A 26,231-nucleotide genomic window follows, 5' to 3' on the forward strand; every position below is an offset into this window, starting at 1 on the left:
GAACAAACCTGGGTGGCACTATCATTTCAGGAGCTGAAGATCCAAGAGAGACATGAAGGAAACAGAAGAAATGGTCAGAAAGGACTGAGAGCAACCTGAGGACCCTGGGGAGAGGAAGGTTCAAAAAGGGGTATGGAAACGGTTAGGTGGTTCTTCCATAAGTTAAACTTAGAATTTTCATTGACCCAACAATTCCACTCCTAGGTATATACTCAAAGTTGAAAGCAAATGTTCAAAGAAAAACTTGTACATGAATGTTCATAGAGACACTATGTACAACAGCCAAAAGATGGAAACAACCTAAAGGTTCATCAACGGACAAATGGATAAACAAGTTGTGGTATATCTATGCAATGGAATATTATTCAGCCATAAAAGCAATGAAATACTGACACATGCTACAACATGGACAAGCCTCAAAAACACTATGCTAAGTGAAAGAAGCCAGACACAAAAGGCTACATGTTGTACGATTTCATTTATATGAAATATCCAGACTAGGTAAGTCTATAGAGACAGAAAGCAGGTTAGTAGTTGCCAGGGGAAGAGGGAATAGGGTGTGTCTATTTAATGGGTAAAGGGCTTGCTTCCTTTTGGGTGATAAAAAGTTCAGGAACTAGATAGTGTTAATGGTTGCACAACATTGTGAATACACTTAATGCGACTATATTGGGCACTTTAAAATAGCTTTTAAAAAGTAAATTTTATGTTATATGTATTTACGATACACACACACACAAGGATATGTGACCAGTCATGCCAAATCATCCAAGATAACCAAAGGATCCATCCTGAAAAGGGGCCACAGACTTGGCAACTGGGACCTTCATGATAACACATCCTCCCTGGCACCACCAACTGCTGCGCAGCCACACAAAGCATCCAGAGCTGGACTGGAAGCCCGGTAGGGCTTTTCCAGCCCTGGATGTCCTTGATGGGCTAACTGGCTTCCTCCATGCCAAGGGCAACACAGAAGATGACGCTCGAGGTCTCACGAGGCATCCATTTCATGGCTGTCATATTATTCTGTGTCCGGTCTCCAGCCGGTTCTGTCCAGCCATCTTCGGTTAAAGTTAATAGCAATGGCATTAAGTCAATAAGCCTCACAGCATCCCAGGGAGGCAGGTCACCCTCAGGCACATTATCCCCCCTTAACAGATGGGGAAATGACGCCACGGGAAGATTAAATAACCTGCCCAGCCTCAACAGCCAGCCACAGGTGGAGCGGGAGCCGATCCAGCCCTCACGCCAGCTCAGGAGTGACGAATGCGCTGGATAAGGGTCCCATGCAATGTGGATGATTTGCACAACAGAGGTGAAAAAGAAATACGCACAGAGGTGACCCTTCAAACTACTCCAATTGCCTCTTTTCCTGTGCCTCCCCAGAATGCCACGAGAGAAGGATGGTTTTTAACATGCAAGTGTCAGATGAACGATCATGTGGGTGTGGGTACAATGAGAGGACAGTACAGGCTTGTAGGAAGCAAGAGGCCTCAGTGATTAGATCAAAGGAAGGGTCAGGCCAAGTGGGGTTCTATCAGTGACCTCTGTCCTCTGTACCCCACAGGGGTCTGCACAAACCGGTGAAATCTGGCCTGAAATTATGTCCATTTCATTCCTTTACACAATGAGTGCTTGGACATCTAACATAGGCAAGTCACTGAAAGACACATATAGATGAATTGTATCATCCCTGCCATCAAAGAGCTTGAAATGTCATCAAGGAGTATTCATAAATCTCTAAAATACAAAGTAAATATCAGTAAGGACCACAGCAGAGAGGTGGTAGAATGTCTGGGGGCTGAACGGTGGGAGATCACATCCAGCTGTGGATACAGTAGGGTGATACCAGAGCAGGCCTTGTGGAAGAGATGACCAAGCTGCGAGGGAGAGGAAAGTGAGACCTGCAGGAGTGGAGAGAAGGGCATTGGCATCAGTGGCTGGGGAATGGTATAGAAAATTCATAGAAGGGAGATGGCATAGGACTACCATGAAGACAAGTTCAGAAAGAGGGATGTGGGGAACGATGGGTATGTGAAGCAGGGTTGAGAGATTTAGTGTAGGAATGGCAGTTAGAAGCCATATCATCAAAGGTCTTAAGTGTGCGACTAAGGAGGTTAAATTTCACTCCTAGTCACAGTGTTCAGCACTGTGGCTCGTTCACAGTAGGCACTCAATAAATGTTGGTGGAGAAAAATGCAGAAAGACAATATAATTTGTGGGAAATACAGGACAACTGTGAAAGAATACACCAAAAAAATTGCATCAATTTTTTTATCAATATCTAGTCAATATAACTCGTAAGTTTATCTTAACTATCTAAAATATATGCTATATTCTGCCCCAAATGGAGACCATAATACTTGCCATCAGCTTCTCACCCAAGAACACTGTGAAAATTAATGATGAGGTAATGTCTGTGAAATGTTCAGAGCTCTTTGGAGATGTGTGGCAAAAGGCATCACTATAATTAATATTTAAAGAGATTCTACCCAGCTCTGATCTCTTTTTCTGCAGACTAATGTTACCTCCACAGGATAAGGTGATGCCAGATTGGCCTCTAAATAAACCTTTCCGACAGACAGCGCCCAAAGCAGGTGCCCTCTCCTGAGTCCCTTACATGTGGCTGATGAAACCACCCCAACAAAGCAGGAGCGGTTTCCGACTTGGGTATCCAGGTTGATCCAAGGATGTGGGGGCAAAACACATCAGATAGTGAAGCAAAATAGATTTCCAGAGGTGGTCTTCTTTGAGACCCAACTGTTTAAGCAGGAGTCCAGTGAAGACCTCAAGGGGAATAATTTTAGCAAAGCCCACATCCTAAGCGAGTTAACATTTTTAGGTCTAACGCAGTACCTAAGAAAAGAAGAAATAAGAATAGCTCCGTGGGCTCAATTACAAATGGAGTGGCAAAAATAATTTCAAAAGTTCAAGGGGAAAAAAAATCAATCTATTTCCTTCCCCCAAAGCTTTTACTTCTATAAATACACTCACACAAATGGACCTAAGACCACTCTTCCTTATGAAAACACTACCTGTCTGGAATTTGCAAGATAAACGATGTGCCCATATTGCTTTCAACCCAATGGAGCTCAAACAATGCTCTCCAACAGCTTATCTCTTCTTCTTACATAACACTCATTTTCACTCTCTGATTATAAAGGCAATACATGTGCCCGGTAGAAAATTTTGAAATTTTTCTTCCTGGAAAGAAGAAAATAAAAAATTATCCACTATAACCCACAAGTTGCCAATTACCCTTCTAGCCTTTTGGGTGAAAAAATACGCATTTTCAACATAATTGGGAACTTACTGTATATACTGGTTTGTAGCCTGATTTTCCTCTGAGAACAGTTCCCTTTCTCTTTCCGATTCTGCAACATTCTTTTTCATACCGATAGAAGGGCCATTTGTAAAGCTAACCCCCTATTGCTGGACATTTGGTTTACTTTAGCGATGTCTGTATTACAAACAATGTTGAGATAAACATCTTTGCATAATACATCTCTAGTTATTTATTTAGGATAAATTCCCAGGCCAGGCGCTGCTGGGTAAAAAACTGCACATATTTTTAAGGCTCTAGATATGGCCAAACTGCCATCCAGAAAGGTTATCCCAGGCTCACTCCCTCAGTCAGTACGAAAGCTATTTCCCCCAACTGCTCACTGACCCCTGATTTAGTAGAGTTATTAAGGGGGTGCTGCCGTTTTTATTTGCAGTCTTTTGATTACTCTGGAGGCAGATTTTCCCCCACATGCTTAGTGTCTAGGATATTTTTTCACAGTATTTTTTTCTATTGTGTGCATCTAGTCATTGGAAAGCAGACATCCTGTTCCCTCTCCAAAGGGTATTTTCGCCACCCCACCTCCAAGGGCAGCCCAGTGGTCCCTGCTTAGCACCTGCCACCCACATTTCCACCTCAGTGTACTCCACTCCTTTCTTAAACATTTCACGGGTCCAGTAGTAAGTCAGACTCAGAACCCCAAAATCAGGAATTTATTTGCTCACCCTTTCATTCACCTGATATCTCTTGGGGGTCCTTAATGTTCCAGGCACCATACTAAGAAATATAAACAAAACACCATGAAAAGCAGGCGAGGGAGAGCCGATGAGGACCAAAGAGCAAAAATAGACTTGAATTAAGGGAGAACTTGGAGTTTTACTGGTAGGTGATTAAGCACAGAGCAGACTAGGCAAAGGAAGCTGGATGAGCAAAGGTCCTGAGATATGCTCGAGTGTCATGTGTTGGAGGAATGTTTTCATTATTAAGGCACGAGATCGAGGGGCCAAAGATGAGACTGAGAAGTCAGCTCATGCTGATTCCACCTGCCGTGCTCTCTGCCCTGCACCTCCAGTCTGCTTGCAATCCCTGGCCCGCCTCCAATGCAGACTCCTGCAAAACCTTCTGGAGAACCATCTCTCCACACTCCTGCGCCTGGGGCAGGAATCCTGGCACTCACGCCCATCTACTCAGCAGTCCCCAATGAATAGATGGCTCTGTTCGCTGATTCCTGTGTATACATTTTATCAGTGCAGCCAGAAAAGAAACTTCTGTACAGTGATATAGTCTCTCCTACCATTAGCCTCTCAACACTTGGCTAACTTATAACAGGCTATCAATAAAAGCTTATAGAATCTATCCAAATTAAACTGGGTGGAAGAAATACAAGAGAAGGGGTGAGAGTGCACAGTCTATACACATCTAACGGTCATTCAGACAACTGGGAAAATTGAAACTGCCTTTGAAAATCAGCTCTGAACACAATCGTGGCAAAAGATTAATTCTCTTTAGGCATGTAATTCTGCGTTTACCTGGACATTTCTCAGTTAGGCATACATGGTACTTGTTAAACTGCACTGCACATCCCAAGAGCTCTGTGAGTAAAGGTCAATATATTCTGGAGATTTGGATTTTTTTTTTTCCTTTGCAGAAAGGCAGGAGAAGAGAGGAAACAAGGCCCTTAATATTGGCGGTCTCTGCTGGGATTTTCCAATTTGATAATTCCAATTCAAAAAGGGAAAATTCTAATGCCACCTGGGAGGAACCAGTCTCCATCATTCATGCTTTCATGCAGGCAACAAGCATTTCAGGATAATTCTTCCCTGAAGGCAAAGAGCCCATTCATTCCTCAAGTGGCTAGTGTCTCCCTATTCTGGTTCGGATTCCTCCAGCTCTGGACTCAGCCCCTACCACAGCACTCATCACAATGCTTTGCTTGTTTGTCCCCACACTGGGCCGTCACCACTACAAGGCCGATGACTGTTTCTCTATCCCTATGTGCCCTGGGGCCTAGATTATCACCCTCCGCATAGTGGGTGATCAACCTATGCTGTGAAGTTAAATGTAGTGCCAGGGCTATAAAGGACCTTAGATATAACCCAGTCCAGAGATAGGAAACTGAGGCCCAGACAAGGGGAGCAACCTCTCCAAATACACACAGAGTTGGTGGTAATTAGCAGGTAGAAGAGAGAAAGAAATCCAGGATGTTAGCAAGGCTTGAGGAGTTAGGAAGCCTTGTCAAATGGAAAATTGCTGCTCTTTAAACCCAGAAGTAAAATGAGCAGAGATCTCTGAACCGCTCCTGTTCCCTTGTTCTTGAGGTTCCAAGCAGTGCAGCTGGAATATCTGCCTTACTAGATGATCCATCCTTAAGGTCCCTTTCAAACCTGAGGTTCTTCCAGTTCAGCTCTGGTTGGATGACCAGGAAGAGGGCACTCAAGGGTCCTGGTGGGGTACAACTGAGGGCACTTTTGGGTGTACTGCCCTATTGGCCTTTCCCCTCTTTCTCTCTTTCTTACTCACCCATTAGGGCTCAGTTTAAATGCCAGTGCCTCCAGGAAGCCTTCCTGGATCTCACCCGAGGCATGGCCAACCCTCTGTTGGGCTCTCATGAGTCTCTGTAACACGCAGTACCCTGCCCTGCACTGACTTGCTGCCAGCTGCAGACAGGGCAGGGACTTTGTCCCCTCTCACCTTCTCCCATCCCCATCCCTGGGGAGGCCTTTCATAGCAAAGCACTTTGAACTGTGTGGAGCAGCAGTCCAGAAGATGCTCGGGACAGGTGGGAGGCAGTAATCATGGAACAGTAGTAACAGCTATGAGCAGAGTCTGGAGCTGCTTGGTGCCAGACCCTCTTGGGCCACTGTCCTCCGTCTGCTTCCCCCAGCTCTATACCACTGGCTTCACCAAAAGAAGCACTCCTGCTCGCCCTAGGCCTTTTGGGCACTCTGGAATACCAACTGCAAACCAAATGGTACACACACTTTTTGGAGAAAGGTGCATCTTACTGTGCGTTGCATTTGGAGAGCCCATTAGCCAGCAGAGGGCTGACGATCCCACTTAAAGAACCACAGGACTTGCCCTGGCCGGGGGGGGGGGGGGGGGGGGGGGGGCTCAGTTGATTGGAGCATCATCCCATACACCAAAGGGTTGTGGGTTCGATTCCCGGTCAGGGCACATACCTAGGTTTCGAGCTCGATCCCCAGTCAGGGTGCATAGGGGAGGCAACTGATTGCTGTTTCTCTTGCACATCAGTGTTTCTCCCCCACCCTTCCTCTCTCTCTAAAATCAATAAAAACATATCCTAGGGTGAGGATTTAAAAAAAAACCAAAAACAATCATGGGACTTCTGAAACAGGCTAAAGGACAAAAGGTCACACTACAACACACTTTCAGGGATGCAAAGCAGCATTTCTTATTTGTTTGTTTGTTTGTTTTTACAGAAAGAGATATGTACTTGGACCCTGAGAACATAAATAATTTCCCTCAAGTTCAATGAGCCAATCTCAGACTAAATTAGAGGGGAAACGCAGGGCATTAAGTCTTCCCCTACGTGTCCTTTCTCTGGCCAGAGCCCATTCACTGTGGGATCTCCCCCAATTCTAAGAATTGGTAATGAATATTTTAATATCGACCACTTCTCCTTCCCACTGATAAAAACTCCACTGACTAGCTAGAGCATGCTGGTTAAAATGAGGGAGTGGACCAGCAAGACCTGTGCGTTTTTCTGGGCACCCTAATCTCTGGGCCCCTACCCACATCTTTGGAACAGGGGTGGTTAGAGCAGCCCTGACATCCTCACAGCAGCGGTCATGACGCTGCAGAAAGAGAGAGACATGACACACAGAATGAAGACCTGAGGCTAGTGACTCCTGAGAGCTGAGACTCTCAGCTACCAATACAACTGAAAGACAGTCACATAGGTGGAGAGAAAGCGGGGACCCAAAGGCTAAATGGCGGCCCCTAAAAACTATGTCCACACCCTAAGCCCAAGAACCTGTAAATGTTACCTTATTTGGAAAAACGGTCTTTACAGATGTAATTAAGTTAAGGATCTTCATTCAGGAGTTTATCCCAGGTTATCCAGGTGGGCCCTAACTCCCATGACCAGTGTCCTTCGAAGAGTGAGGTGGAGGGAGATATGACATACAGAGAAGGACGCAATGGGACCAAGAAGGCATAGATTGGAGTGACGCGTCCACAAATCAAGAAATGCCAGAAGCTAAAAGAGGGAAAGGAAGGATTCTCCTCCAGAGCCTCCAGAGGGGGTGCTGCCCTGCCAACACCTTGATTTCAGATTTCTGGTTTCCAGAGCTGAGAGAGAATAAATTTCTGTTGTTTTAAGCCAAGATTGTGGTGATTTGTAATAGCAGCCACAGGAAACCAATACAGCACCTTAGAAGTAATCGGGCTGAGGAGGGATCTGAGTCCCAGAGAGGGGGCTGAGTCACCCAGAGCTATTCCACGAGAGCCACTGGTTCGGGGCACCCTCCTCCACAGCCCACCGGGTCTCTATGACACCAACATGCATGCAGCTCCCCAGTGGCCCAGTGCAGAGCCCAGAAGAGGGCCTGACAGCAAACTCTAGGGAGGCCCACAGGGAGAGTAACCGGCTTCAGGCTATGCTAACACAGGGACAGACTCTGAAGAGAGGCTGCTGTGGTCCTTCAGGTTGGTCAGGCTGGGCCTGCGCAGCTGTGTCAACTCTTAGCACTGTCTTTTTCAGGGGATTAGATAAACTGGGGCATTCTGACTGGAGAAGTGAAGACTCAGGGACCTGATCCCTGTCTTTGAATGTCCCAATGGCTTACATGGCTGTCCAGGGGGAGAAGAAATGGATTTTTGTGTGGGGCTTTAAAGGGCAGAATCAAGGCCAACGGGGCAGCCACTGCCTGAAGGAAGATTTGGTTCAGCATAATGAACTTTGTAATAATCAGAGCCAACTGACAATGGCATAGGAAGGAGTGCCTTGGGGATTGGCGGGCCTAAGCAAAGAGAGGCTGGCTGTGCTGGGGGAATTCCTGCACCAGACAAAGGCTGCTCTTGATCATTTCCAGAGTTGGCAACCCTGTTTGAAGGTCCATGACTGTTAGCTAAAACATCCTGTAAAATAGCCTGCATGAATCTAGGTTTTTGGCATATAGTCAGGGAGCGCTCTCACTAAGAAACTTATTACACATTACCCGGGAATGAGCTCAGGAAAGGAAGAATTACCTCTTCTTACCCCTATATACAAAATGTCCCCCGCCCCCAGGAAGGAAGAAAGGGAAGAGCATAGATCTTCATATGAACATCACCCCCTGACCTGACCAGGAACACAGCAGAGGCACCAGCAGCAGGGGGCCCTGGACAGCTCGGGCTCGGGGTCCTTCTCCAGGGAAAACCAGAGAGAGCAGACACTCTCAGCCACCAACGGAATCATTTTCAGAAGAAGAAATAAATGGCATCCTCATCTTTATTTTAATAATTGCTTTTCCTCTTGCAGCCTTCTGAATTCTACATTTGGAACAAAGGAAACAGCAAAGCAGTAACTGGGAAGCTTAACTACATCAATGCTCACAAGTTAGCCTTGGAGAGGGGGTGTTTTTTAGGGGTGGGGTGGTATTGCTATCGCTGGTCGTGACAATGTCGAGCTGACACCCTATGTTCTGGATACTCAGGGAACAGGAAGCGCAACGTTTCTCATCTGCCTTCTCTTAAGTCAAAAACCTCAGAGAACTAAGCACCGCTGCATCTGGATGGATTCCTCTGAAGCCCTTTTCATTCAGGACTTTGAAAATTTGCCATGTTACCCTTTTACTGAAGCAGCCGAGCTCAGATCATTCCTCAAGAGAGGTCAAGAGCACATACTTTCATACTTTAGATTTACCACCATATCTTTTCTAGCCCATAATTAGTGCTTTCCATTTTCTTTTTACCCCAAAATAATCAGTGTTAAGCACTCATGTCATTTAGCAGCAGCTAGTGAAAAGACTGGAAGCCTGACCCATTTCTAACCATTGGCAAAAGGGTCTCCAAACGTCAGGTGGGTCTCTGAGAATAGTGTCACTTCAGTGCAAAAAATGGCTTACTGCCCTCCCATCAATTGGCCAAGCACATTAAGCTTCCCCCTGTCCTTCAGGCAGAGAGTTAACTTTTTTACTCTCATAGTATCAGAGCTGCACAATGTCATTTGTAGTTACCAAACAAATTTAAGACTGCATTATCCTGCTTCTGGGAATGCATATTAAGTTTGGTACATATCTTAGACTATAGTAGAAATACAGCTACAACAGCTGTGCATAAATCAAAATTTTATATACTGAATGGTGTTAAGTACACAGGCATGTTTGGTATTTGAAAACTTTCCATACCAGATCTTTGGGTATGGTGAAGAATCCTTTTAGGATATAAACAATTATTTCCAAGTCTTTCTAGCTTGAAGGTTCAAATTTTACATAGGGTATTTATTAAAATAGGCCTTATTGAAAAGCTAAACTCAAAGTTCAGACTCATCTTTGATATTACATCAACACTTCATCAGATGAAGGACCTACATTTCAAGGCATCTGGCTGCTGCAAGTGAGTTCAGCTAAGAACCACAACCCCTGAGCTTCAGCATCGTGTGTCTGGCTTGACTCAAACCAGATCTCAGGAAAATCACAGGCTTTCGTCGATCCAGTGCCGCAAATACATATCAAGCTTGCACTAGGGCTGGGCTCTGTGAGAAGGGTTATAGAGTGAAGGTTAGAGGGACATTGTGTCCGCCCTCCCAGGGACTTCTCAAGGCTGTGGCCACATACGCAAGCGATCATAAGCAAAATTATTCAAGATTGATGACAATGGTGTCTCCATGAAAGGTACCAAGTATAGTGGGAGATCAGGAAAAGATGAAAACCCTGGGACAAGAGGATCTGGACTACAGCTCCTAGAGCAGATAGGACTTGAGCTGGGCCTTTGGGCAAGAGCAAGACCACCAGGACTGAGGCACATGCTAGGCAGAGGGGCCAAATGGAGGAGCAAAGGCCTAGAGACCTGGGGATGGGAGGGATTAAGTGTGGTGGAGTGGATGAGGGAGGAGGGGGACTGAGAGAAGGGATGGAGACAGCCCATCATGACAGCTGAGGACTCTGGACTTCATTATCCTTACGCATGGGGCCCAGTGAAGGTCTCTGGGCCACATTTTAAAGAAAGCAGAAGCCTGAGGTTCAGAGAGAGAATGGAAATATACGGACACAGGAGTGGGGTGGAGGGGGTCAACGGTGGGGGGAAAATGGGGGACATCCGTAATACTTTCAACAATAAAGATTGAACCTATTAAAAAAAAAAACAAAAAAACAGAATGGCATGACTTGGTGAGTGACTAGATTTCAGTAAGGAGGGATCAGAGAGAGGGTAAGTTCATAGATGACTATGCTCCCCTGCTATGGAGTCTCCAGCCTGGGGGCGGGAGGGGGACACTGGCTCAGCCCGACCCATGCTCTCCCTCTGCACACTGATGAGCACCCCAGGGACACTACCCTTCAGGCTTGTCAATGAGACAGGGGATGAGGGAAAGGGAGAAGGGGGGGGGACAGAGAGGAACGGAGGCGGGGAGAGAGGGAGGGCAGGAGGGAAAGATCGGTGAAGGGAGAGAAGGAAGAGATCCTGATGAAGGGGGTCTACAGCAGAACGCCCCTGAAGCAGCAGCAGCTCAGCACAGCGCTGGGGGCCTGATCTTGCAGGTGAGAGTGCTGAGGCTGAGCGTTCCTCTTTTCAAAACTCCTAAACCATAGTTTGGTATGGGAGGGGCAGACAACCTGCTCTAGAGTCTCCCTGAAAACCATGGGGATAATGTCTGTGCAAACAGCCTGTCTGGCCCTACAACACACCAAGCCCTTTCAGGCCTCCAGGCCTTCGCATTTGCTGTTCCCTCTGCCAGAAAGTTCCCCACACTTTACCCCCTTAATTTAACTTTTATTTGGTGCTTCCTACATAGCTGGCACTATTCTAAGTGCTTTACATACCTCGATTCATTTAATCTTCACAACAGCCCCATCAGGTAGGGTGATTATTCCCAGTTTAGATGAAGAAATTGAAGCCCAGAAGATTAAACAACCTGACCATGGGATATATTTCGTTGTTGGAGGGGCCAGTATTCAAATCCAGGTAGTGCGGCCCCAGAGTCTGCCTTCTCACACATGAAGCTATTCTGCCTCTTGCAGAGCTGGACTGCCCCTCCTTCAGCTCTCGCCATGACTGGCTTTCTCTCCTTTGCCTCTCAGTGACTCAAACAGGCCTTCCCTGCCCACCCTCAAAGGGAGCACTCCCCCTTATCTTCTCTCACATTACCCTACTGTTTCCCTTCCCAGGCCTTAGCACAACCTGTAATTATTTATGTATTTACGTGTTTACTGTGTTTCTCCAACTAGAATATAAATCCAGGAAGGCAGGGATCTTTCCTTTCATTCCAATGTATTCCTGGAGCACCTAGAATAATTCTCTGGCACAGAGTAGGTGTTCTATGCATGACTGTTGAGTGAACAAATGAAGGACAGTATCGTGGATGCTACGTGATGCTGCACAGAGTCATAAGGTGTTGCACCGCCGTCCCTGACATCCTCTCCTAGTCACCTTCCTTGGCTACTGCAAATCCCCAGGAACTTACACAAGGCAGACGGGAGCCAGAGCCCCATCCCCAGTATATATGGACAATGCTGATATATTTATAACTGTGTCCGACTGTCAGACCCCCTAATCTGGGTCCTTGAGCATGTCGTGATAAAGCTTGTGGGAGGCAGGGACTCCAAATTCCAATGAGCCCCTCCGTGGCTTCCCAGTACCTAACAGTATTTACAGGGCACTGGCTGCTGTTGATGTCAGTACCTGATCTGAGCACCCCCCAAATGACAAAAAGCACCTGCCCCTTGAATTAAGAGGCACCTTGAATACAAATGACATTGTCACAGGAACTCCACCCTGGTGGTGAGGTTCTAAGTCAATACATCTGCTAAAACAAAAAGCACCATTTGCTACCACAATGGTGTCTAGCAACATTTACAGAGCTTGCCAGCAAACACGCTAATAAAAGGAACTGTTATCAAACACCCGTTGTAAGCAAAGCAAACACTCAGGCACTTTTACATATGATCTCATTTAACCCTGTGAGTTTGGAATGACTATTATTCCCTTTTTACAAGTGAGAACAGTGAGGCTCAGAGCCGCAATATCCCAAAGCCAGTGTGGATTCCAGGCCAGGTTCAGGGCCTCCTGAACCTCTGTCCACTGTCCTCTGCCCTGAAGTGCCCTGCCTGCTCCTGTTTCCACCAGACTCACTCTTCTCCGTGTGGACTCCGCGCCTTCCTGCCTCTGTAGCTTTGCCCAGACCAGTTCCTTGACCTACAATGGCCTTTCTGCTTTCCATCACCTGTTAAATTCTCTTCTTCCTCTGCCTCCCATGGTGCAGGCTTCCTCCATCTCCTCGGTTGGAATTCACCCTCCTCAGTGTTCCCAGAGGTCCCAGGAGTTGAGTAACTCCCAGAATTGCCCGTGATCCAATCCTCTTTACCCCTCACTGGAACCTGAGCTCCTTGAGGGTAGGGCTCACTGGTATTTTCCCTGTTTGTGTCCTCCTGAATGAGTGCTGAGCAAGCGCTTGCTGAACCACCAAAGAACGAAGAACGTAAAGACTGGTGGCCTTTGAATGCATCTGCGAGGTCACAGTTCTCTGGACAAAATTAGCCTCAACTACAGAGCAGCGGGCAGGAAAGGCAACCGTGTACCCCAGCTCTGCCATTTTCCTGCCCCAGTCGCAAAGCACTCTCACTAGTGCTCTGATTTCATAAAGCTTGAAACTTAAAACCAGGACGTCAAGGAAGGAAATAAAATAATAAAATCATTTCCATAAGAATCCTTTCATAGCAACGGATTTCACCCAGACACTGGGGAAATGACCACTGCAGCGCAAGGAAGATAAGAGATTGGGCAAAAGAACACAGTTGACCTTCTAAGATGAACAAACCTAGAGCTTGTTCTGCTGTGGCTGCACCAGAATCCACCTGTTCTGGAAAACATGCACTTGTAAAACTGCAGGTCTCTCCCACCACACCTATGTTGAACACCCATGAAAGGATGCCTGGCCTGGAGTGATTTTATATCGGCTTAATTGGAAAACATCTCGACATCGCTTTAGACTAGAAACAAGTAGATGCTGCCTCTGTGTCAGGACCCCTAGAACTGTACATTATTTTTCCCCAAACAACTATTTTGAGTTTTTTTTTATTAAAATAACTGACTCACAAACAGAAACGCTTCCTGATCTATAAGCCACTTTGAAAACAAATCATTATGCCGTTGAATATTTTATGATGGTCCAAAGCACCAAAGGAGGGAAGGCTAGCATTCACCAGTACTTGCCATATCTATTTCGGGACTCCCAAAGTAAACTGCAAATGCCTCCTTTATTTTCTAAACGTCCATTTGCAAGTTCTGGGTGCTGCATTCTTGGTGAAATATTACCACTACCCAAACTGACTCTAACTACAGAGACCTAGAGATTCTAATTCTCCAGATTTACAGTGGGTGGACCTGAACGATCGCCTAGTGCACACTCCCCCACCTCCCATTTTTTATAGGCTGCAACACCAGTGGGGATACCTGCCCAAGGTCACACAGTCAGTGGATGGCACAGGAGCCCCGAGAGCCAGGGACCCGACTCCCAGCTCTGGGAGCATCGAATATTCCCAGAGGCTGACTCAACACCCTCCTAAAGCTCAACCAAAGCTGCTGAAGGTTTGCAACATGACCCCTAATATTGACTCATGTGGGTCCCAACAGTCCTCTCCATCCCCAAGGAACCCTGGAGCTGAGGCACCCCTTGACTCACAAAATGGCAATACAGGCATGGCGCTTCGGGTGATCGTCCCTGGCGAACCCCTCCGGGTCCAGGTGTGGCTGCGGAGCCCCGGCAGGGCAGGCTGGTAGGAGGTCACTCAGAAAGTTGGCGCTGGCCGGGAGGGCGGCACCTGGACCCAGGTCTCCTGCCTCCTGGTTGGCCGCTCTTTGCACTACACCGTGCAGATCTCGAAAACTTAAGCGACACTGATACTGTGTAAAGATTTAACCGTTGCAGGCCCGGAACGAGCCAGCGCACGCGCCCCGGCCGGGAGTGGGGACCGGAGGACTGACTGGAGGTGGCTGCGGCTCCCCGGGGCTGGTGGTGCGAGCAGAGCGCACGGCCGAGGGCGGCGCGGAGGAAGCCGAGCGGCGGGCAGCTCGCGCAGGCCCGGGGCGTGAGGACCGGCAGTCCCCCCAAAACTTTGCGGCGCCGGGACCTCGCCCTTACCTGCAGAGGAGGCGCCTCCCGCGCGGACCCGGACCTGGCGCTCTGGGCGAGGGGCGGCCCCGCCCGGCGCGGGCTCGGACGCGTGCGGGGCTCTGGCGGACGCTCGGCTCCAGCTCGGCTCGGGCTCCGCCTCCCGCTCCGCCGCTGCAGCCGGAGGGGGGTGCGCAGGGCCCGGCCGCGCCCGCGCCGTCTGGCCGCGGCAGGTGCTGAGGCTGCAGCTGCGTGGCCGCCAGCTGCGGGCGCCGCGACCCCCGCCCCGGGGGAGGAGTCCCGCGCGCAGCCTCCGCGGGCCCGGAGGTCCCGGCGCCGCAGTGGGCGGTCCCGCTGCCCCCGGCCCGGCTCAGCCGGCCCCCCCAGCTCCCCGCCTGGGCGCGCGGCGTCCGCCTGATCCCCACGGGGAGCCTGTGGTCGGAGAGGAAGAGGGCTCCCCAAGGTCACCCAGACCGGCCGCGGTGGGGCCAGAACTGGAACCCAAGACTCCCGAGGAACGAGCACCCTTCCCACGCCTCCCTTCCCCTGGCGCGCCTACTCCATTGCCTTTGGAGGAGCACGAGCTACACGGGGCTCTGGGGGATGCAGATGAGCCCGAGGGAGATGGGAGAGGTGGGCCTACGTTTGGCGCTAGGGGCTGCTTCCCCGCCTCTGCAAACTCTTTCCGCGCTGGGATGCTGCGCTCCTTCGGCTTTCCTCTGGCCTCTCTATTCTTTCTTGGTCTCCTCGAGTGCTCTTCAAACTCCCAAACCCTAAAATGCTGGGGTACCCTAGGACTCTGCACTTGGCCCTCTTCTGACTCCCTGGGCCATCTCCCCACGCCTCTGGTTCCAGCCCTACCACCCTACCACCACTGGGGTACCCATCACACCCACATGCCTGCCTCTAGGCCCCTGCCTGTGTCGGACCCTGGAGCGACAGCCGGGGTAGAGCGCAGCCCCTGCCCTCAGGGAGCGGCCGTCCAGGGGCCGCCGATACAGCGCAGTTCCTGTGGCGATAGCGTGAGGCCAGGGGGCCAGGGGGCCAGGGGGCCGTGGCAGGCGCCTGCATTGGCTGAGCGAGGGAGGAAGGCCTCCTGCAGAGGAGGCCCTCCAAACCGAAACCCGAAAGGCCAAGGCAGTTGGCCAATGAAAGGAAGGAGTGTGAAGAGTCTTCTGGGCGGAGGCCAGGGGAGCAAAGCCCCCAGGATGAGAGATCCCAGTGAGGGCGGGGCAGGAGCTGAGAGCTGCAGCCGAGAGTCAGGAGGAGTTTTGAGTAGGGAAGGGCACCATCAGATTTGCGTGGCAGATCATCTTGGGGATGGAATGGAGCACAAATGTAAGTTGACAAGTGTGTTTTTTGTAAAATAAATAATAAATAAATAGTAAATGAGCAACATGGATTTCAGCACATTGGAGCCCACCAGTCCTAGATGAAGAAAGGCACTCCAGTACCTACTGCCTCTATACCCTTCATTCCCAAATTCAGGCCTCTGTCCCAAAACTCTCCTGAGAGGCTCTGTCTTTGAAAGGCCTCCTAGGTACCTGCACCCAAAGCTCCTTTTCTCAGTGCCCCAGCCCCTCTGCCACACACATCCACAGGCTGAGATGGCCCTTCACTCCTTGGGGTCTGCTTCCCTCACCTGTATCCACTCTAGATAATAGTGTACAAAGTTCTGCCCCAGGATAAGCACCGTTAGGAGGCATGGACAAACATGAAATATTCTGAAGCCGGTGGAAATAAAGTACGCTTCTAAAAATTTAAGTGTTGTGCCTCTCTACATTAATTTCTTACAACTGCATGTGAATCTACAATGATCTCTAAATAAGTTTAATTTTTTAAATTGTGTTGTAGATAAAGGTTAATAACCAAGTTACTCTTGCTGATGAAAGACTGAAGAGGGCAATTGTCAGAAAGGGAAATAAACACTCAACTCTCTTATCCAATGCGGACAAATTTTGCTTATGGAATCTTGTCCTGTTCCTCTCAGTTTCCTAGCTGCGCACGCCAGGAGCATCTGCCTCTTCAGGTGCTTTATGTATTTATGTGTAAACAATTTCACCTGGGGCTCCCGGGTCCCCACACTGCCCATGTTCCCATTCTGATCGCTCTTCTCCCAAAGCCTTCCTTTCTCTACCAGCTGTTTAAATGCCGGGCTTCTTCATGTCCTCTCTTGGTCTCTTTTTTCTTTCACCTTCGCTGAGTGATTCAGTTGGCCGCACGGTTTCAGCCCAGGCCTTCTTCTGTTCTCCAAACTCAGAGGCATAACTGCCTGCTGGACACCTCCTGACTGCCCCTCAGGTGCCCCAGTCTCAACAGAGCCAAAGCCCAGCTAACATCGTTCCTTTAAATTACACCTTTTGCATTCCTTCCATATCTCAACTGGTAGTGGCCCTTACACCAGAAACCAGTGGGACATTCTAGACTCTTCCCTATACCCTACTGGTCATTAAGTCCAAACATCTCGTGTACATATCTTCTCCTCCCCTTGCCTTAGCTGGAGCCTCACCATGTCTTGATGAAGCTGTAGTAAATGCCTCCAGTCTTGCCTGTTTGCAATTCATCCACTACATGCAGCCAGTGATCTTTTTAAACTATAAATCTGACAAGTCATTCTCTGGCTGAAGATACCTCCATTGTTCCTTCCTGACCTTTCAGTGAAGTTCTCTTTATCCTGGCATGAAGCCCTCAGGAATCCGACCTATTACTGCCACAGTCCCTTCTTCACGTCACCCCATACCTGCACACCAAATACCTTATGTTCCTAGGGCACATCATATTTTACAATAGCAAAATAGCTATAATTTATTACTGTGTGTCAGGCGTGTGTTAAACCCTTTACACACAATATCTCATGCAATGAAAGGCATAGAGCATAGCACTAAAAAATGGTCTTGAGCCAAACTGCCTGGGTTCACATACCAAGGCAGCCACTTGTTAACCTGCACAACAAGTTCCATCACCTTCAGTTCTAGGTTTCTTTTTCTGCAAAGGGAACATAAGCATACCTGCAACCTAAGAATGTTCTACAAGAGTTACTAGGGCTGGAACAGTGTTCGTTACCTGCCAGCCAGCACTGTTAGTCCTGCTTATAATCAGTATATGCAGTGAGGGTTTCTATGTGCCTGTTGCAAAGAAGGAATCTGGAGCTCTAAGAAGTAAAGTCGTTTACTTAGGATCCCATGGGTAAAGTAGCTGCACTGGGATTCACATGCGATTCTAAATCTCATACTGCCCAATATTTTGCCTAAGCTTTTACCTTGCTCTGAGCGTTTTTCTCACTCCTGAACCTTTACCACAAACTGCTATACAAACTCTTCTTCCTCCTTTAAATTCTGGTAAAAAAATGTCTTCTCCTCTAGGTTTTCCCAGTCCCTCCTTTGTGCCTGTGCTGTACTTGGTTTAGTCTTCAAATAAAGCACCAAGCACACCACAGTATAATGATCTGTTTACATGGTTGTCTTCTTGAGACCTCCTTGAGAAAGACAGTATCTTACTTATTTTTGTCTTCCTAGAACTCTATAGATATTTGTTGAATCAATGAATGAATAAGTCGATGAATAAAATATATGTAAGATTCTCAAAAGAGCTTTGCCCTAGCAGCTGTCATTTCAATACAGATCACTTTTAATCTCTGTTTTTGTCACTCTGCAGTCATTTTTTGTGAGAAGATGGCATCAAACGATCCATTATTAATATAGAGCAAGATACAGCAAGACTAAATTTCTCATATTGCTATTTGGCCATGCCTTGTCCCTCTCAGATGTGTCTCCTTTTTTAGTGACACTATGTAATAACCCATAATGAGAAGCTGTGTTGCATCCTAATGAGACTTCCTGACTAAAACATCTGAGGTTTGAATTTATTTCCCATAAGTACCATTTCAGCTAAAAGTTTGCTTTCTGTATGGCATGAGTGTGCCATTTGTCATCTGCCAAATGCCCATACCTTCTCCTTATCTGCATTAATCTCCTTTGCATTTAAATATTTCTGAGCGTTGACTTAGTAGTTAGCTTCTCCATATAATTTCCTTCTTAGAATGCCTGACTCTTCCTGACTTCATGTCTATTGTTCCCAAAATAGAAGTTTACTGCTTCAAGTTTCAGCTTTACTGTCTGCAGTGATTTAGGACACGTTTCTGCTCTTTCTCAGAATGATCAAATTCCATATGGCTAAAAAAATAAAAGTAAAAACCCTGACCCTGTCATTTTGTATGAACTAGTGTTTCTAAATTAATTGTTAGAAACGTTTATTTTATATACCAGAGCACAAGTAAATTGGCAATTTCAATACCTTCATATCAAATTAATGAAAACAGTGCAGCTGAAAAAAAGAACCCTGGTCTGAAAAATAGAGGGGAAAGGGGGTTCTAATATTGTTCTGCCACTTGTCCAAGTCCCCTCACTCTTCAGGCAGGAGAAGGAAAGAGTGGGACACAATGACCTTCAAGGTCTCTTTCAGACGTAAATGACATGATTCCTTAATGGGCCCCCAAGTGGCCATTCATATGAAATTGTTGAGTGCCTACCATGGGCTTATTTTATTATTTATTTATTTATTTATTTATTTTAGAACTTTCTTTTTAAATATATTTTTATTGATTTCAGAGAGAAGAAGGGAGAGTGAGAGAGAGATAGAAACATCAATGACGAGAGTCATTGATCGGCTGCCTCCTGCACCCCCCCCCCACTGGAGATCGAGCCCCCAACCCTGGCATGCACCCTGACCAGGAATCAAACCCTGATCTCCTGGATCATAGGTCAATGCTCAACCACTGAGCCATGCCAGCCTGGCCCATGGGCTTACTTTACAGTGTAGTGATTTAAATATAAATCCAGACTGGATGGGGAATGGAATGGTTTGATTAAGAGAGTGTTATTATACCGTATAAGCTGATTACATGTTTTTAATATTCAAGATTGACTTAATAGTGAACTATAATGAAGGCAGTTTTATTGAGACTTTGGTGAACCAAGACTCATGGACACTGGAGTGTTATAGGAAGACCATTAGGAACACCCCTATCTGAGATCCATGCCAGCACTTGTGAGCTGCTTGTGGAAAAGCAATGCCCTAAGAGTTCTAAGACCTAGTTCTGTCCCTACCTTGCTGTGTGGCTAAGGAAAAGTCACATCACCTCTCTGGGCTATAGTCTGCTCTTCTGTAAAATGAGGGAATGATACCTTATGAAAATCAAGTTCTCTTGAGCTCTAAACCGAATGATTCTTTGAGATTAACAAAGCTAAAGTATTATCTAGTCAGAAAGAGAGGTTCTGCTGTTGTCTGCAAAAGAAACGGGTGTTTATCATGAGGATTATATTACCTCTTAAGGACAAATAAATTGTTGCTTTACAGAGAGAAATGATGACATAAAAACAACATGTTCTTACTCCCACGATTCTAGGACACAGAAGCAGACATTCACAGCTCACTTTTTAAAAATGAATTGTCCAGTTAACTGCAAAATACTAAGGATAAGCAGTTGGGCTAGGCAGTCTATTATCTGTGTATTAGTGAAGAGAGATCAGTCTCCCAGAATTCTCCAAAGCTTGTTTGATCACAGTGATTTGCCCAAAGATGACCTATTTTGACTTTTGGGGGGAGGGGTGGGAGCGTTAAGGTTTGGAACACATGTCTCCTTTCTGGATTGCTTCTTTTGCTCTCATATAAGCCTTGTCTGCTTAAACATCTAGCCCTGTTCCTAATCACATTCGCTGCTCCTTGATAAAATCTGGTATTCTAATCAACTTCGAATGCAATGGACTTAATGACCTAGTTGGAAACCAAGGGAAAGAATGGGACATTTGCATAGATTTGGAAATGATTATCACAATTAAAAATATATATTTGTGTTCATTATGTCTCTTATCAGACAAGTTTTTATTTCATTCCTCAGATGATAAATCTTTCAGTGCTCTAAGGGATAGTTTTGAAAATATAGGAGTAGCTTTAGCCTCTTTTACTCTTTTCTTTTTACCTCTTTTTAAAATTATGTTTTCTTCTGTTGGTTCAACTTTTGAAAGATCAGCTCCTAAAGATCAGCTTCAAAGACATGCCCTTGAGATTGTGGCCAGGGTCTTGCCTGATCCCACCTTGGTCTTGCCGCTAAGTCTACTCTAATTCCCACCGGCTCAGTTCTGCTCTGAATCTGCCAGGTGACTACTGCTTTGGTCCCCACAGCCCCAGGGACAGAGGCCGCCTTCTCTGCATCACCACTTTCTTCAGATAAACCTGGGTCTGAATCCTAGTTTACACAGATCATCTGACTTCTCCGAGCTTGTCTCAACTTCTTCATCTGTAATACAGGGGATCATAATGTTCGTCCTGCGTAACTCAAGTTGCTATTGAGAGAATAAAATGAAATGATTGCTCTGTTTGGTGTTTTACAAACTGTAAAGTGCTATGAAAAAATAAAGGAGATGAAGAAAGCTAAATAACTAGAAGAGAGGGCTCACGTTAAGATATGTTTAAAAGAAGAAAAAGTAATTTTTTAAAAATAAGAATTTTAAGGAGATTCAAGTAGAGATTAAAATGATAAGTGAGGCCCAGCCGGGCGTGGCTCAGCGGTTGAGCGTCGACCTGGGATCCAGGCGATCGGGGTTCGATTCCCGGTCAGGGCACATGCCCGGGTTGTGGGCTCCATCAATGACTCTCTCATCATTGATGTTTCTATCTCTCTCTCTCCCTTTCCTTTCCTCTCTCTGAAATCAATAAAGATATATTTTTAAAAAAATAAAAATAAAATAAAATGATAAGTGAGGAAAAAAACAGTTTGGGGAAGTTAAAAAGGCAATTTCTAAATTTAAACATTCCAATTGTGGACGTGAAACATAGAATGAATGCCACTGAAAACTGATTTAATGGTCTGAAAGATAAAAGAAGAGAACAACCCCACAGTACCAAGCCAAAAATACAAATAAATGGAAATTATGAGTGACAAGGTTTAAAAACATGGATAAAATATCTAGAAGCTATGCAAACAATAGGAGTATCACATGGAACAAAAATAAGCAGAGAGCAAAGCAATAAAGAAGTAACAGAATAAAATATTATGGGCTTTAAAAACCTTGCATTTTCAGATAGAAAAGACTTACTGAATGCTGCACATTGTAATTTAAAAACACAGACCTAGGACTTCCAGTTCTGGACGAGATACAGGAGATACATTCCTCCCTATTCTCCTGCTAAATACAGCTAAAAGCCCTAGACATAATGTATCAAACAAATGTAAGAAAACTCTTATGAGTGATGAGGAGAGAAGGAAGACTAATTAGGGACCTCAGGACTTAAGGAACAACATGGCAATGAATTAATTCCCTGGGGTTTCTTTCAGCCTCCAAATATCCCAGACTGGGCACCAGAGAAGCCCACAGCTAGAAACTGTTAATAGGCACAGAGAAAATAAGCCTGGAGAAAAGCCTGATCTCCACGGCCAGAGGAATCGGGAAAGGGCAGCCTAGTGAGGCAGAGCCTTTGTGACAACACCCACCTCGTTCTAGCCAAACACCACAGAACAAAAGACACGCGACACTCCCACTCTCCCGCCCCTGGCCAGCGGAGACTAAGTTAAGTGAGAAACTTAACTCTCGCCCCTGCCCCGAGGTAACGAGACACAGCTCCCGCCCCCACCAGGGTAGCCAGGCGAGGCTGAGTGGGGAGCTTGGGCTCCCATGCCCACCGGGGTCACGAGGCAGTACCCCTTCCCCACCAGGGTAGCGGCCGGCGAGGCCTGCTAAAGTAGAAAATTCAAATAGGATCCAGAATCTCATAACATAATACCCCAAATTTCCAGGGTACAATAAAAAAATTACTCATTATACCGAGAACCAGAAAAATCTCACCTTGAGTGAGAAAATGACGATCAACAGGCCCCCAAATGGACCAGCTACAGATGTTAGAATTAGCTGACGAATGTGTTGTTTTTTTAAAGCAGCCATCATAAAAATGCTTCAAGCAATTATGAATTCTCTTGAAACAAATGAAAACAGAAAATATCAGCCAAGAAATAGAAGTAGTTGAAGAAATAATCTTTGAAAATCCCCCAAATTTGGTAAAAGATGAAAGCCTACATTGAAAAAAGTTGCACAAACTCTAGAGGGAATAAATTCAGAGAAATTCATACCAAGCATAATAATTAAACTTCTGAAAACTAAAGACGAAATAATCTTGAAAGTAAAGAAAAAGTATTCATCACAATTCAAATGACAGCAGAATTCTCATTTGAAATCACAGAGGCCAGAAGGAAGTGGTACGACCTTTTTTGGCTCCTGAAAGGAAAGAAAGAGCTGCCAACCCAGAATTCTATATCCAGTAAAAAATATCCTTCAGGAATAAAGTGGAAAGCTAAGATGAAGGAAACCTAAGAGAACCTGTGGCCAATAGACCTATTCTAAAAGGATCATGAGATGAAATTCTTCAAATAGAAAGGAAATGATAAAAGAAGGAAACCTGGAACATAAGCAATGAAGAAAAGATAACAGAAAGAGTAAAAATATTGGTTAATATAATATATTATCATTTTCCTCTTGAGTTTTAAATGTATATTTGGTAGTAAAAGCAAAAATCATAATGTTATTAGATGTTCTCAATGGATACAGAGGTAATATTTAAGACAATGATATTAAAAAGGGGAAAGGGGAAAGAAATCTAAATGCACATTTTACTTGAAGTGCTAAAATGCCAGCACCAGTAGACTATAATAAGTTCTATATGTATAGTTTAATACTTGACCAACAACTGAAAAAACTATACAGAGATGTGTGCAAAAACACTATATCCAGCTCAAATTGGAATTCTAAAAAATGTTCAAGTAATTGGCAGGAAAAAGGCAGGAAAAAAGAAAGAGAAGAATGAAAAATGTGGAACAAACAGAAAACAAAATAAATAATAAAATGTCAGACGTAAGTCCTAACATTTCAACGATTATATTAACTTAAAGTAGCCTAAATGCACCAACTAAAAGACTGAGATGGGCAGAATGGGTTTCTAAAAACAGGACCTGGTGAAGTCTCTACACTCCAAGAATAAAGAGAGAATGTTACGAGTGTCCAGACAATGTGAATAGCTTACTTATGAAGGAAAGAGGGCCCTCCATAACTATTTTGTGGACCTCACAAACTGTCCTTGCTAAAATTTATTGAGACCTAATATTTGCTAGACACTGTTCTAAGCAGTGTATGTTATTTCATATTAACAATTCTGTGAGATACATATCATTAGTATCCCCATTTTACAGGCAATGAAACTAAGGCTAACTTTCCCAAGGTCACTTAATTGGTAAGTGGCAGAGCCTAGAGTCAAACACAGGTTCCCTAGTGAAAGAAACGAAAGAATGAATACCCATTAGCTATCTGAATAGGGGAGCTCCCAGGCAGACAGAACAGCCTCTGGGAAGGTCCTGAGGGTGGGAAGGAACACCTATTTATTATATGCTGGGTTTTAAAAATAGACTATCAATTATCACAAAACTCCAGCAGGCAGGTATTAGGGTGGCCGTTTTGCAGGTGCAAAGATTCAGCAAGGTTCAGTTAATTGCTCAACATAATCCAGCTAGTGGGTGATGGAGCCAGAATTTAAATCTGGGTCAGCCACCCTCCCTATTAGATCAACAGGCTGGAAATGCTTTCAGAACATATTTCCCATGGTGGTTGTCTTTGCCACCCCCAATAGTTTCCCTGTTGTGACCCAGCAATTAAAACCTTAAAGAGAAAAAGATCAGTCGCCTTTCTGGGTGTTTTTGCTCAAGCCTCCCCTGGTTCTGAGTGTCTTCATCCGTAAAACAGAGAATTGGGCTACATCAGTGTTTTTCTAACTTAGGCAGAGGGGAGACCAGTGGAACCTTTTATTCATTTCACAGCCTGTTAAACAGAAACCCAAAGTAGAAGACAGGTCAAAGCAGAGCAAACCTGACTGGCGGGACCTGGGGCCTGTAGGGATGGTGCTAGCCTGGACCCTCTTCAGTTAAAACACTCTTTGGGGGACGGGGAGGGAGTGGGGAGGGGGAGGTTAATGGGGAAAAGGGGGGCATCTGTAACACTTTCAACAACAAAGATATTTTTAAAAAGAGGAAAGATAATAAAATACTCTTTTTGCAACACTAAATTCTGGAACTAGTGGGTGGGGAGGCCCTGGGCACAGGGGAGAGTTTTGGAGGCATTCTCTCCCATCTTCAGTGTAGGCTAGGGAGGGAGATGGATGACCTAGATTTTCTTAAAAACAAGGCTTTATTCATGTTTTGTTACTATGTACTGTGAACTGCAACGTTATGTTTAGTCTCGTCTTTGAATCAGAGGGATGTTCTGGGAAGGATCTGGGCCGTGGAGTCAGACGTGGCTTGAATCCCTTGCTAGCTTCATGACCTTGGGCAACTAGTGTCACCTTTCAGTTTTCTTATAATAACAAAGAGATAATGCTGACCTTGAAGGGTGTTGTGAGGATTAAATTAAATAATAAGAACAAAGTACCTAGGGCATGATCAGAGTCTTGTAGACCGTTCTTAAAAGGCAGCTATTATTATTCACTTGAACACTTTGTCTTTTCTTTCAGTTTGTGGAGCTTGGGTGTTTCTTCTTTTTTGTTTTTCCCCTTTTTTATGCAGATTGATTGATATGCAAAGAGATGATGCTTTTTGCAAAGGAATGCTGCAGGTACTATAAATTTAAGGTGGTGAATTATGAAAAACCACTTACTTATTGAACTGGAGCTGTGATGTATTTTCATAATCTGAACCCTGATTAATGACTGTTACACACACTGATTAGTTTGAAACCAAAGAGGAAGAGTGTTCACAAAATAATTCATTATGAAAACATACATTATTTTTTCAAAAATAAAAGATGCCTTTATGATCCGCGTATTGACAGACAAGGATAACCTGACTTTACCGACTTTCTTAAAATAAGCCGTGTTCCGTGCATCGTCATGTAGTTGGAGGCATAGCCTATCCTTCCAGAGCCTAGGAGATCTGGAGTGTGTTTTACTAGAGGTTAAAGTCATGGCAAGATTTCTTATAATGGATTATGAATTCCTGCCACGACCCATGAAGCTTAATGGGAGAGCATTTCAGAGCATATGGTACTTTTGTCAACTGATACTAATGTGTCCATTAGTGTGGCTCCAGAGGGAATTTTAGTCTACGCCTAGAAAATGGTCACTTGAAGAACAGAAATAGCTACTTATATCTCCCACCTCTCCCACAACTCTGTCTCTGGTCAGCCTCCCCGTGTCTTCCAGTCCTCCCAGGAAGAGACATTAATGGTCTCTGCACTGTCTACACTTGAACCGTAATCCCTTGAGGCACACCAACTTGATGTCCTTCAGAACCTTTATGCAGACAGTGTCTCATTCCACCCTCACAATATACCTCTGAGTTGTTTATTATTATCCCATTTCACAGATAAGGAAAACAGAGGCACACAATAGTTAAACTATTTATGTGGAGGCCAGAGGTAAATGGCAGGACTATGCTTAGTTCAGTGCAATGGCCCAGCCTCATGCTAGATGTATGGAGGCATCTACTTGGCCTGACTGGGCTCTATGAATTGCTCTTCTTTGCTCATCTGAATCAAAGTGAGGCCCAAATTAAGTATATGCAAATTTATTTATTCAAATAACATTGGATAGAACAGAAATAGCTACTATGGGAAAGGCTATAAGGGGATCCTGGACTATGAGCGGAGT

The 26,231-nt window shown here is 45.5% G+C and overlaps 1 protein-coding gene across 2 annotated transcripts in view; it reads right to left on the reverse strand.

Annotated features, from left to right (window-relative positions):
* FRMPD1 (FERM and PDZ domain containing 1) overlaps nucleotides 1-26,231 on the reverse strand; it is a 102,341-nt gene that overhangs the window by 47,407 nt on the left and 28,703 nt on the right. Inside the window, exon 1 of one of the 2 annotated variants that reach the window (XM_081150764.1) lies at nucleotides 14,583-14,698. The exons of the other annotated variant lie outside the window; for it this stretch is intronic. The gene's annotated coding sequence lies outside the window, so the exon portion shown is untranslated. Of the gene's footprint in view, nucleotides 1-14,582; nucleotides 14,699-26,231 lie in introns of those variants that run through there. 2 annotated transcript variants of the gene reach the window in all.

This window comes from Miniopterus schreibersii, assembly GCF_964146895.1.
Source record: "Miniopterus schreibersii genome assembly, chromosome: 11".
NCBI lineage: Eukaryota > Metazoa > Chordata > Mammalia > Chiroptera > Miniopteridae > Miniopterus > Miniopterus schreibersii.